The sequence below is a fragment of the Marmota flaviventris genome, chromosome 2 (assembly GCF_047511675.1).
Source record: "Marmota flaviventris isolate mMarFla1 chromosome 2, mMarFla1.hap1, whole genome shotgun sequence".
Taxonomy (NCBI): domain Eukaryota; kingdom Metazoa; phylum Chordata; class Mammalia; order Rodentia; family Sciuridae; genus Marmota; species Marmota flaviventris.
Genome location: NC_092499.1, coordinates 84,191,963 through 84,206,477, shown reverse-complemented (window position 1 = coordinate 84,206,477; position 14,515 = coordinate 84,191,963). Strand labels below are relative to the sequence as shown.

At 38.2% G+C, this 14,515-nt stretch overlaps 1 long non-coding RNA gene across 1 annotated transcript in view; it reads right to left on the bottom strand.

The window, feature by feature from the left end:
* Nucleotides 1–14,515, bottom strand: part of LOC139704716 (uncharacterized) — a 193,953-nt gene that overhangs the window by 142,424 nt on the left and 37,014 nt on the right. The window lies entirely within an intron of this gene.

The window sequence follows — 14,515 nt, the reverse complement described above, 5'->3', positions numbered from 1 at the left end:
GGTATTTATATTTGCATGATAAGCATCACTATTTTAATTCCTCTTAGAGACAATTTTTTTTTCCAAATCAAAGAGTTTATTCATCTGAAATATTTTGGTAAGTTATTTACAAAATGAGAATCTCAACAGACTTGCATTTCTGTAAATGTTAAAGCAATCCTCACACCTCCTAGAGAACTGATTTGAAGATCTTTGTTAAAATCAGCTACTGAGAACTGGATGTCTTCTTAGTTGCTGCTGAGAATGTAGATAATATTCAGAGAGATCAGGAAGGTAAAGGATACTTTATTGGATATGGAACATGTTCTTAGCATGACACACTTTTTTTTTTGTAAAAGGTATATTCCTTTTACAGTCACAGAGTGATGATTATAAAATATTTTCTGGACCTTCTACATTCACAAATATCTGAGAAAACAAAGAACATCTGTTCATTCTTAGCCACTACCCAATACCAGCCTTAACGTTTTTCAAACCTCTTCTACATATTGTGACTAATCAGATGTTTTGGAAAGATGCACTTGATCTTTTCTTGTGACATCACAATGGAACACAGGAAATAGAAGTGGCAAACCTGTCACTCACAAATTATTCTCACAGACTCAACATGAATATTTTCCAGGTCAGAAAGTAGGCAAATTTAACGTTTAACTTTTCACATTTAGTCAGAATTAGGTTGAGTTCCCAGATAGATTGAAGAAAAATCTGGCTGCATAAAGATATAAATTATGGAAAGACATTTTAGGGTTTGATGTTTAGGCCTGAGGCATAGAAACTTCCAGAAAGAACCAGAACATTGAAACTGTTCTAATGCAGGAGGTTTTCTGCCTCATGGGATCAGTTTTGCTTTTTCTATTCCCATTTCAGGGGTTTGTTATCAGTGCATTGGACAATGTGTGAGCATAATTTATCTAAGGGTTTCCATTGCCAGATGTGAAAATAAAGCCTAGTCCGTTGTGCAGTATTCATCTATGCTTTGGATATAGATGTTCAGTTTTCTATTCAAGAAGAAATGGGTGGGAAGGGTGGAGGGTATCATAAGTCACTCCCCCATCAGCATCTCTCTACCTCTATCCCCTTTCTACTCATCTCTACCCACCACCTTGCATCAGCAGCTTCAGGATGAGATCCTTGGGTGGACACCAGAAATGCCCATTTGTGCCAGTTTGAGATTGGTTTAAGGTTTCAGAGCTCATCCTCTGTATCCTCAGGAGCAGGGCTCTGGACTCTTATGTCATTGGACAGGGAGTACAGGAAGAAGATGGCTATAATCACTGGTGGAGAGATGAGCCCAATGTGAATCTTTTGTGGCAGCGATAAATAATGTGCTATAATATTAGGCAGTAAATAGACTCTTTCCCTGGAAGACTGCATATTTATAGAGCTTGCAAAAGGGTTAGGTGAGCAGAGAGTACTTTTCCTATTTATCCACAAAGAATGTTCTCACCTTTGAGCTTTCAGTCACTGCAGCATCTATATAAAGATGTAGTATCTTATTCTATTCCATCCTTCAGGTCATGTTCAAGGTTGCTCTGATCATTTTTCAATGCCACATCATGGTTTAACTGCTGATTTTCCCCCCTCAATCCTTGAAGGCTGGCTCTTTGCACTCAAATACTGAAAGCCCCAGGCCTACTTATTTGTGACTGACGGCATTCACATGCGAGAAATGGGTGGAGAAAGCTTTCCAATTATTTGTGTTGCAGAGGAACTGTCTGTTTCTTTCCCTTGGTTAGGTATGAGCACTGGCTTTAGACGAAACCATTATTATCTTTATTATTATTATTAATTTAATTTCTGAAATTAAAGTAGAGGCTGTGAGGGTAAGATGAATTAGTTATTTGTGCCCCAACCAAGAGGAGTTTAGAGATGTTGATCATAAAACAGTTGTAAAGATTTTTCCTAAAGCTACTGCTTTCGGACTCCCCACAGAAAAACAAAGCCTTTAGTAAATGCATTTGTAGAGTTTAATTTTGTGTTTGTAACAGGTCACTGTTTTTAGACTGCAATTTTGAAACAGATCAACAGCTGAGTTGGAAATGAGAGCCCATCCTCTAAAATACATAAGTGAGATATGGATGATATAATCCCCAGGGCAGAGCCTGCTTACAGTTGGGCATTCTTTGGTTCCAGCTGTTGACTAGAAATAATTTAGTTTATAATAGTAGGACTAAGAAATGTTTTTAATGCAAATTCCTTGCATTGCTTGTCTCTCTTTGAAGAACAAGTGTACATTCTTGCAAACCACCAGAATAGGAGACTATTTGTTCTTTGTCAGACCAGTGGCTATAAGTAGATATGAAAGGAAGGCCTTGCAAATTTCATGTCACATTTAGTTTTATTATAGGGAAGTTATAAAACAGAGCTTTAGAAATCTCCAGATATGTCATTTTCTTTGTATTTTTAAAATTGCTTCTTCGTTTACCACAATAAGGCCACATTTGTTTTGTACTGAGAGGAATGTTATTTTAGATTGTCAGTTTTACTTGCCATGCTAAAAGGAAAATCAAAATTATATTATACTTTGTAAGCAATGTGCTTTATTCATTAAGCAATTTGTGCTTTATTTGGGGTGGAAGAAACCTACAGACATATTCAAGTTATTGTGGGCTCTTGGCTACTTACAAAGTGACACCCAAATTCCAATTCAAATATTCTCTGTTGCTTCTGTAAGTTCACTCTTATCTATCTTATTCATCCACCCTTTGTTTTGTCCCACAAAAGATTTATGGCAGTTTATAAGGATAGATGGAAAAATGGAAGTTAAAAGTGTAAGTTGAAAAATAGAGATGGGTATATAAAATAAATCACAAGGATCTGTAATTATGTTAACAACTGGGCCATATATTTTTTCAAGATTTTTCTTAGCCACAACCAAAAGAGCATCCTAGTTGGTCACTAGATTCAGGGACCACAGAATCAAACTAGTTGGTTGGTAGAAGTAATACTATTCTTGGTACTGGAGTCAGGAAATTTTCCCAAGATGTTCATAGAGAAGATCTGTCCTATGATGAACATCTAGGACAATGCCCTTGCTACGGAATCGGTGATCTATTTCTTACACATCCTCCTAATATAAGCTAGTGACATCATATCAAAAGGCAGGTCAGTAACATGGATTCTGTAGTTGGCAGTCTGGCTTCATTGAGAAATTAACCCGGTTGACTATATACACATAACAATTCTCAGGATGATTCCAGCCTCTAGGAATTGTTCAATAAATTTCCAATTACAGGTACTATTACTGTGTGTCAACTGTGTGATCTTTGATAGGAAAGAGAAGGTCTCCACATTTATTCAGGTGAGTGAAAATGCCTTCTGGGAGTTTTTGAGCTCACAACCCTCACCTACTATGCCCTCTAGAGCTTCTGCTAGCAGGAAATTCAAGCTTAGGTTGGACATTGCCATGTTTGGGCTTTCCAGGCAAAGCGGGTCTTGCTCCAGGTAACACTTGAAAAACTGAACCTCCATAAATAGAGTTACTGTCATTGTAGGGAGCAAGCCAAATCTGAGCTAAGAGGAATACCTTCCAAGCAGAATCCTACATGGGTTAGCATTTCATTCTTGAAGGACAAACTCCTTTTAAGGAATTTAAAGGCTATCTAGAAATTCTTCCTGATTTTCCTGCCTTACACCAGGATGGAGGACAGTGAAAATGCAGGCTTTAGATAATTAAGTCCACGTGACTCCAGGATCCAGAAGCATCTCCCTTGTGCAATCCCTTCCCCCAACCCCTTCCTCCTTGCCTTGTCCTCCTTCTCTGAACCTTTTTAAATGGTTCCATTGCAGTTGGTCTTATCATGTCAGAAGGCAGTGACTGCTGGAATCTGCCAAGAACAGAATCCATTTGGGGTTGAAACACCCTCCTCCTGGGTTAATCTCTTCTTCGGTGGTTGCCTGTAAAACATGGGGCCGTTTGTGGTAACCTTAGCCATGCCTCGGTATTGGATTCTGAGCACCCCGGGATGTGTGGGGGCCGCAGCCCTCACAGTCACGTCACTTTCTTCTTTTAATGAAAACTGAAACCCGGCTCCAGCCAGAGGGCAGTGGGGGTTGAACAAATGTGTTAGGAGACAAACCAGAAATGTTTTAGGAAGGCTGGCTCCCCCGGCCCCCCAACTCCTGCTCTGATCTAGAAAGAACCTCTGCCGGCTCCTTGCACACGGAATGCAGGAGGGGCAGGGCGTGGGGCCGGAGAGGGCTCGTGGGGAGGAATTAAGTGTGGCCTGGTCTGTTTCTGGCTTCTCTGTAAATACTGCGACACCTCCGAATGGAGGAACAGCTGAGATAAGTGACTGCTAATCCCCCAGTGCCGGGGAGGAGGCTGGGCCGCTCCCTCCGGATCTCAGCAGATGGTGGATGAAACAGGCTTCCCCTGAGGCAAGGGCAGCGGGAACGGTCCCACCTTCTGTTCCTTCAGCTCGCCCCGCACGTCTCCCTCACGGCCTGCGCCGCTGTGAAGGGCCTCGCAGGCCCTCTACCGCCCCGGGGACGCGGGCTTTGCCGTCCCACTGGGATGGGCAAGGTCAGCCAAACTGGACTCGGCCCAGCCCTGGCAGCTTGGGCGGCGTCCAGCGCGGCTCCGTGGGCTGCGGAGGAGGAGCCACGCGGAGCTGCCACGTTCCCTGGTGGAGACCGCAGAAGCTGACCTGGGGAGGAGGAGCGAGGGTTCATTTAAAATGCAGATCCAGTCCTCCAGGGTGGGACCCGGGAATCTGAATTTCTGTTAGGCAGCAGAGACTGCAGGTACTTTGGACATACACTTCTGAGAAAAAGCAGTTAGAGGCAGAAAGGAAGGCATTTGAGGTGGTGGTTAGGAACAAGCCAAACCCAGGTACCTGGCTTCGAATCTCAGCTACCATTATTAGCTCATTGGCGTGACCTTAGGCAAGACAGTCTCAGTGGTTCCAAACTCCTAGGATATGATCCAACCTCTCTCAAACTGTGGGACACAGGCATTCCTAGGTTTGGTAATCAATTTAGTTATCCCTGGCATAAAAATAAAATTTGAGCCAGGCGTGGTGGCCAATGCTGAGGCAGGAAGATTACAACCTCACCATTTCAGAGAGCCTCCATCTCAAAATAAAAATAAAAACAGGCTGGGGAAATAACTCAGAAGTAGAGCGCCCCTGGATTCCATCTGCAAACCAATAATATACTGAAAAATAATAACAAATAAAAATAAAGTTAGGAGATTGCATGATTTGATTGTACTTAACACTCTTGATCTGCATGCTTTAGTTGAGATAGTAAATTTGATATTATGTATGTTTTGCCACAATTAAAAAAAAAGAATATCTAGAAATCTTGAATGCACCAGCAGAGTGAAGAAGTTATCTTTATACACTTAAGTAGTTAAGACAGTAAATCTCAATTTTCAAATTAAATGGATCCCTGAAAACTAGTGTTAAATGAAAATTAGCCATGGAATCTTAATTTCCCATTGATTTATATTTTAAAATATACAAAATAGGGTTATCTTTAAGGACAAAAGCACAGGAAATGAAAGCAAAAAAAAAAAAAAAAACAGACAAATGGGATTACATTTGATGTATCAAATTCAAAAGCTTCTGCATAGCAAAAGAAGCAACATGAAGAGACACACTACAGGATCAGAGAAAATATTTGCAAACCATACATCTGGCAGGGGATTAATGTACAAATATACAGGGAATTCAAAGAACTCAACAGAAAAGCAAAAATAAACTACCACCACAAAAAAACCCCAATTTTAAAAAGTGGACAATAGCCATTTCTCAAAAGAAGACATAGAAATAGTCAATAGGCACATGACAAAAATGCTCAACATCACTGATTAGAAAAAGATAAATCAAAACCATAGTGAGATATCACCTCACCATAATAAGAATGGCTATTATCAAAAATACAAATGTAAGGAGAGAAGCACTCCCCCACGCCTGCAAGGAGATTCACCCTGCACTGGGGTTCCTTATTCAACAAAGGGTGGCTCCACAGCCCACCATCAGGATACATATAGGCTTGAGGCTGCTGCTGCCACGAAAATGGGATATCACCGCTTCTACAAGGGACAACAATAAGGATCTGATAAGATGTCACCAAAGTCCCTGTGGGCCAGGCTATACCAGAGGTGTCTCTACTAGGGGTGCTAACAGTTATCCCGTTGCTGAGGTAACGAGGAGTCTTGCATGGGGTTGACTCTCTCTTGTTTCTCCTGCTAAAAGCCAACTTCTTATGATTACCCTTTCACTAGTCATATAATCTAATACCTCTGTATTCTCACATCCTACCTCATAAACATCTCAGCCAACCCCCCACACCCCTTCTACCATTAGAGACTGTAAATCATTATGCAAACCTGTTGACTATACGGTAGAGGATAATTGAACTCATCATTTCTGATTATAGCGACAAAACTGTAAATGTAAACATAGAAGCTAAATGATCTATGGCTGCACATTGGTACATTGAGTGCTGTAACATTGATCTCCCCCTTAAAGTTGAGGTATTGGTAACCTGCAGGGACACTATAAGACAATAGGGCAGAAGCTACCTTGGATCTACACTGCAAGAGAGGAAGACACACAGACATCATGAAAAAAACAGGGAGGAAAGTGCCCCAAACAAATCAAGATTCTACAACAATAGAATCCATAGATAGTGAAGTAGATGAAATGTCAGAGAAGGAGTTCAGAATATACATAACTAAAATGATCAGGGAATTAAAGAATGACCTAAATGAATAGATACAGGCAAAAATCGATCACTCCAACAAAGAGATAAGAGAGCAAATAAGGTATCAAGAGATTATTTCAAGAAAGAGATAGAGATTATGAAAAAAAAAAACAGAAATCCTTGAAATTAAAGAAACAATAAGCCAAATTAAAAACTCAATAGAAAGCATCACCAAAAGACTAGATCACTTGGAAGACAAGACCTCAGACAATGAAGACAAAATATACAATTTTGAAAATAAAGTTGACCTCACAGTGAAGATGGTAAGAAACCATGAACAGAATATCTAAGAATTATGGAATACTATCAAAAGACCAAATTTGAGATTTATTGGGATAGAGGAAGGTTTAGCGATTCAAACCAAGGAATGCACAATCTCTTCAATAAAATAATATTAGAAAATTTCCCAAGCATGAAGAAAGAATTGGAAAATCAAATAGAAGAGGCTTATAGGACACTAAATGTATAAAATTACAACAAATCTATACCAAGACACATTTATAATGAAAAATGCCTAGCATATAGAATAAAAATAGAATTTTAAAGGCTGCAAGAGAGAAAACTCAGATTACATATAAAGGAAGACCAATTCAAATCTAAGAAGAGTTTTCAACCCAGACCCTTAAAGCCAGGAGATCCTGGAACAACATATAGCAAGCTCTAAAAGATAATGGATGCCAACCAAGAATCTTATATCCAGCAAAATTAAGCTTCAGATTTGATGATGAAATAAAAACCTTCCATGATAAACAAAAGCTAAAAGAATTTACAGCAAGAAAGCTGCACTAGAGAATATTCTTGGCAAAATATTCCATGAGGAGGAAATGAAAAACAACAATGAAAATCTGCAAAGAGAAGAAGTATAATAAAGGAAAAGCCAACCAAAGGAGAAACCAGGTCAAGCTAAATACCAAAAATAAGCAAAAATAACCAGAAATACAAGTCATGTCTCAATAATAACCCTAAATGTTAATGGCCTAAACTCACCAATCAAGAGACATAGACTGGTAGATTGGATTAAAAAACAGGCCCAACAATGTGCTGCCTTCAAGAGACTATCTTATAGGAAAAGACATCCACAGACTGAAGGTGAAAGGTTGGGATAAAATATACTACTCACATGGTCTGTGTAAAAAAGCTGGAGTTTCCATCCTCATATCAAATAAAGTAGACTTTAAGCCAAAGTTAATCAAAATGAATAAAGATGGACATTTCATACTGCTTAAGGGAAACACATATCAACAAGACATAACAGTTATAAGTATGTATGCCCCAAACATTGGAGCATCTACATTCATCAATCAAACTCTTCTCAAGTTCAAGAGTCAAATAGACCAGAACACAATAATTCTGGGTGAATTTAACACACCTCTTTCACCACTGGATAGATCTTTCAAACAAAAGCTAAACAAAGAAACTTTAGAAGTCAATAATACAATCAATAGCTTAGACTTAACTGACATATGTAGAATATATTATCCATCAATGAGCGAATACACTCTCTTCTCAGCAGCACATGGATCCTTCTCTAAAATAGACCATATATTATGCCACAAAGCAACTCTTAGTAAATACAAAAAAGTAGAGACACTACCCTGCATTCTATCAGACCACAATGAAATAAAATTAGAAATCAATGATAAAATAAAAAATAAAAGCTACTCCAACACCTGGAGACTAAATAATATGCTACTGAATAAGCAATGGGCTGCAAAAGATATCAAGGAGGAGATTAAAATATTCTTAGAGGTAAATGAGAACACAGATACAACATATTGAAATCTCTGGAACACTATGAAGGCAGTTCTAAGATGAAAGATCATTGTATGGAGTTCATTCCTTCAAAGAAGAAAAAGTCAACAAACCAATGACTTAACATTACATCTCAAAGCCCTAGAAAAAGAAGAACAAAGCAATCCCAAAGTAGTAGGAGACAGGAAATAGTTAAAATCAGAGCTGAAATCAATGAAATTGAAACAAGAGAAACAATTGAAAAAATTGACAAAACAAAAAGTTGGTTCTTTGAAAAAAAATAAAATTGATAAACCATTAGCCATGCTAATGAAGAGAAGGAGAGAGAAAACTCAAATTACTAACATCAATGATGCAAAAGGAAATATCACGACAGACACTACAGAAATACACAAGATAACTAGAAATTATTTTGAAAATTTGTACTCCAATAAAATAGAAAATATCAAAGGCATCAGCAAATATCTAGAGGCATATGATATGCCTAAACTAAATCAAGATGATATATACAATTTAAACAAATCAATTTCAAGGAAGGAAATAGAGGATGCCATCAGAAGCCTACCAACCAAAAAAAGCCCAGAACCGAATGGATACACAATTGAGTTCTACAAGACCTTTAAAGAAGAACTAACACCAATATTCCTCAAACTATTTCATGAAATAGAAAAAGAGGGAACACTTCCAAACACATTCTATGAGGCCAATATCACTCTGATTCCAAAACCAGACAAAGACACATCAAAGAAAGAAAACTTCAGAAGAATATCTCTAATGAATATAGATGCAAAAATTTTCAATAAAATTCTGGCAAATCAAATACAAAAACATATCAAAAAGATAGTGCACCACGATCAAGTGGGGTTCATCCCAGGGATGCAAGTTTGGTTCAACATACAGAAATCAATAAATGTAATTCATCACATCAGTAGATTCAAAGATAAAAATCATGTGATCATCACAATAGATGCGGAGAAAGCATTCGACAAATACAGCACCCCTTCATGTTCAAAACACTAGAAAAACTAGGGATAACAGGAACATATCTCAACATTGTAAAAGCTATCTATGCTAAGCCCCAGGCCAACATCATTCTCAATGGAGAAAAGTTGAAATCATTCCCTCTAAAAACTGGAACAAGACAGGAATGCCCTCTTTCACCACTTCTATTTAACATAGTTCTTGAAACTCTAGCTGAGCAATTAGAAAGACAAAAGAGATTAAAGGGATGCAAATAGGAAAAGAAGAACTCAAATTATCACTATTCGTGGATGATATGATCCTACACCTAGAAGATACAAAAAATTCTACCAGAAACCTTCTAGAACTAATAAATGAATTCAGGCAAGTATCAGGATATAAAATAACACCCATAAATCAAAGACATTTCTGTACATCAGTGACAAATTCTCAGAAATAGAAACTAGGAAAACCACTCCATTTACAATAGCCTCAAAAAAAAAAAAAAAGACTTGGGAATCAACAAAAGAGGTGAAAGACCTTTACAATGAAAACTACAGAATGCTAAAGAAAGAAATTAAATAAGACCTTAGAAGATGGAAAGATCTCCTTTATTCTTGGATAGGCAGAATTAATATTGTCAAAATGATCATACTATCAAAAGCACTATACAGATTCAGTGCAATCCCAATCAAAATCCCAATGACATTCCTCACAGAAATAGAAAAAGCAATCATGAAATTCATCTGGAAAACTAAGGACCCAGAATAGCCAAAGCAATCCTTAGCAAGAAGAGTAAATCTGGTGGCATTACTATTCCAGACCTTATACTATACTACAGAGCAATAGTAACAAAAACAGCATGGTATTGGTACCAAAATGGACCTGTAGATCAATGGTACAGAATAAGGACACAGAGACAAACCCACATTATTATATTAGACAAAGGTGCCAAAAACATATATTGAAGAAAAGAGCCTCTTCAACAAATGGTGCTGGAAAAACTAAAAATCCACATGTAACAAAATGAAATTAAGCCTCTATTTCTCACCAAGCACAAAGCTCAACTCAAAGTGGATCAAGGATCTAGGAATTAAACCAGAGACAATGCACCTAATAGAAGAAAAAGTAGCCCAAATCTCCATCATGTTGGATTAGGCTCCAACTCTTTTAATAAGATTCCTATAGCACAAAAATTAAAACCAAGAATCAATAAATAGGATGGATTCAAATTAAAAACTTCTTCTCAGTAAAATAAACAATCAGTGAGGTGAATAGAGAATGGGAGCAAATCTTTACCACAAACTCATCAGATTTAGCACTAATTTCTAGGATATATAAAGCATTCAAAAACCTTAACACAAACAAACAAACAAATAAATAACCCAATCAATAAATGGGCCAAGGAACTGAACTGACACTTCTCAGAAGATTACACACAATCAACCAACAAATATATGAAAAAATGTTCAACATCTCTAGCAATTAGAGAAATGCAAATCAAAACCACTTTAATATTTCATCTCATTCCAGTCAGAATGGCAGATATTATGAAGACAAACAACAATGAGTGTTGGCAAGGATGTGAGGGAAAAGGCACACTTATACATTGCTGGTGGGACTGCAAATTGGTGCAGCCAATCTGGAAAACAGTATGGAGAATCCTTGGAAAACTTGGAATGGAACCATCATTTAACCCAGCTGTCCTTCTCCTCGGTCTATACCCAAAGGACTTAAAAACAGCATACTACAGGGACATAGTTACATCAATGTTTATAGCAGCACAATTCACAATAGCTAAACTGTGGAACCAACCCAGATGCCCTTCAACAGATGAATGGATAGGGAAACTTTGGCAAATATATACAATGGAATATTACTCAGCATTCAAGAGAATAAAATTATGGCAATTGCAGGTAAATGGATTAAGTTTGAGAATATAATGTTAAGTGAAGTTAGCCAACCCCCAAAAAACAAATGCCGAATGTTTTCTTTGATATGAGGATGCTGACTCATAATGGCAATGGGGGAAATGGGAGGAATGGAGGAACTTCAGAAACAAGGGGGAGGAAGGGGAAGGGAGGGCGTGTGGGGGTAGGAAAGACGATGGAATAAGTTAGACAGCATTATCCCAAGTACACGTGTGAAGACATGAATGGTGTGAAAATACTTTGTGTACCGCCAGTGAATTGAAAAATTGTGCTCTATATGTGTAATATGAAATGGATTGCATTCTGCTATCATATATAGCAAAATAGAATAAATAAATAATTTAATAAAAAGACACAAAAAATGTAAGTGTTGGTAAAGATGTGAAAGAAAAGAAACCCCTGCAAACTGTTGGGAACGTAAGTTAGTACAGCCATTAAGGAAAACAGTATAGTGGTTCCTCAAAACATTAAAATAAAACTACCACATTATCCAGCAATCCTACTTGTGTATATATATCTAAAGGAAACGAAATCAGTACATCGAAGGCACACTGCAAATCAAAATTTTCCAAAGCACTAGTCACAATAGCCAAAAAACAAAATGGAACAACCAAACAGACGAATAGATGAAGAAAATTTAGTATGTATACACAATGGAATATGACTCAGCCATAAAAAGAATAAAACTCTGTCATTTGTGACAACATAGATTTAACTGAAGATCATTATGTAAAATGAAGCAGCCAGACACAGAAAGACAAGCACTGCGTGATCTCACTCCTATGTGGAATCTAAATACATTGATTTCATTGAAGTTAAGAGTAGAATGGTGGCTACCAGAGGCAGAGAGAGATGGCTGGAGAGAGAATGAAGGAGCAAATAGTTCTGGTTTGCCATTACACTTCAAGTGACTAGAGATAATAAAGTGCATATGTCAAAATGCTAAAAGAAAGGATTTTGAATGTTTTCACCATAAATCTTTAAGAAAAAGTGTTCTTTCTTACTATAAACATAACACATATGACAATACACTTTGAGTATTACAAAATGAATAGGAGTGATAGTATAAGCCTGTAATCACAGCAGCTCTGGAGGTTGGGGCAGGAGAATCACAAGTTTGAGGCCAGCCTCAGCAAATTAGGGAGACCTTAAGCAACTTAGTGAGAACATGACTCAAAAAATAAACAAGTAAAAAGGACTGGTGATGTAGCTCAGTGGTAAAATACCTCTGGGTTCAATCCTCACTGCCAAAAAAAAAAAAAAAGTCAAATGAAATGAAAAACATATTTTTAAAATGTTTTAAGGGTGGGGCAGGGGATATAGTTCAGTTGGTAGAGTGCTTGCTTTGCATGCATAAAGCCATGGGTTCAATCCCCAGCACCACAAAAGAAAGAAAGAAAGAAAGAAAAAATGTGGTTTTTTTAAAGTATTTTTTTTAAAGAGAGAGAGAGAGAATTTTTTAATATTTATTTTTTAGTTTTCGGTGGACACAACATCTTTATTTTATTTGTATGTGGTGCTGAGGATTGAACCCAGCGCCCCGTGCATGAAGGGTGAATATTGTTTCACACAACTGGTCTCCACTGATCTACTACCCATCCCTCACTAGAACTCACGATCCTGGAACAGGTGAGCTAAAATTGGCCTCCTGAGCCCAAAAGTATTACTAAGGACTCTGGGTATATATTATGGAGTTAGTTCCAGGGAGCCTTTACACATAAGGGCAGTGTACGTGCGAAGTTCCCTTTAGCCACCCTCTCTCACATAAATGTTTATGAACTCCAGTTCTACTCCATTTTAAAAAGCAACTAAATGATACTACTTCTGGAAGGCTTTCCCAGAACCACCTTTTAGATCTCCTTTTCTGATGATCCCAGTGACACCCCCTTTTCCTTCCTGGCATGTACCTTGTCTCTGACTTTTCTGTAATGGCCACGGAAGATGAGTCCAGCTCTGTGTTATTTATCACTGCGCTCCCATGACTAGCACAATTCCTGTTCCACAATCAATAAGACATTGTTGAATCCATGAATGAATAAAATCGACCCAATTCTTTAAAAGCAAGAGCTACTGCTGGCTCCAGAAGTATCTTTATTATTGAATTATAGTAAATGCACTTGTATTTTCTATAATGGTATGCCATTTGTCTTTTAGTATTACAATACTCAGTAACCCCCCAGAAGAAAAGTTATTGTGTCCCTTTCTGTAGGCTCAGAAAAGTTCACAGATTTGCCCAAGACCAAACACACAGCAAGTAGTAACTGATAGAGGCAGAATTTGAAGCCTGGGCTGTCTGGCTCCACAGCCAGTTCCACTTATCCTTTTCCTTGCTTCTTCAGCATCTGCCTAATGCAAGGCAGTTCTGCTCTTTGCATCCTGCCAACAGTGCATTTTCCCTGTGAAATGCCTGCTGTATGGCTGAGGGCAATGCCAGCCAGGCCTCTCACCTGGCTCCATCACCTAGCTACCCCTGGAGTTTCTTCTCCAGACCAACCCAAACATGGTTGGGGAGCTTAGAGGGGAGTGCCTAACATTCCCCAGTCCGGACAAGTATCTAATCAGCAGGCCTTCTTAGCATATCAATCCAAGACCACTCTAGAGAGGGATGCCTGTGCCCAGTTTTCTATTTTTAACTGGTGTGAACTGGAGGAAAAGCACAAGCATTAAAACATCCAAACGCTAGTTAAGAACTGAGAATACAGGGCACCCCAGGGCAAACCAATGACCCTTGTCCTTCTTGTGTCTCCTTGGTCCCTCTGCCTCTCTTCACTTTATGCCATCTTTCTTTTTCCTTCTCAAAAATCCCTAGATCCTTCAAAACCTGTTTTCCATGAAGGAGCTGATATTAGTAATTTCCAATAGTGTTTCTCACACTTAAGTTACACACCAGTCAAATTGGAGAATTGCTGAAAAGGAGATTCTGATACAATTATCTGGGTTGAGGCCTCTGCATTTCTAACTTATCCCCAGGTTGAGGACACTCTTGCCCACAGACTGAACTTTGAATAGGGAGAGTCCATATGTTCTTATGGTTTACAGTTTAAGTTGCTCTTTGTTATCTTTCTCAACAAGATTATTTGTTTTTTAAGTCTTGTCTCCATCTGGAATGAAGACCTTTGTCTCCAGTTTAAAGATGTTCATCTACCCACTGGCAAGTG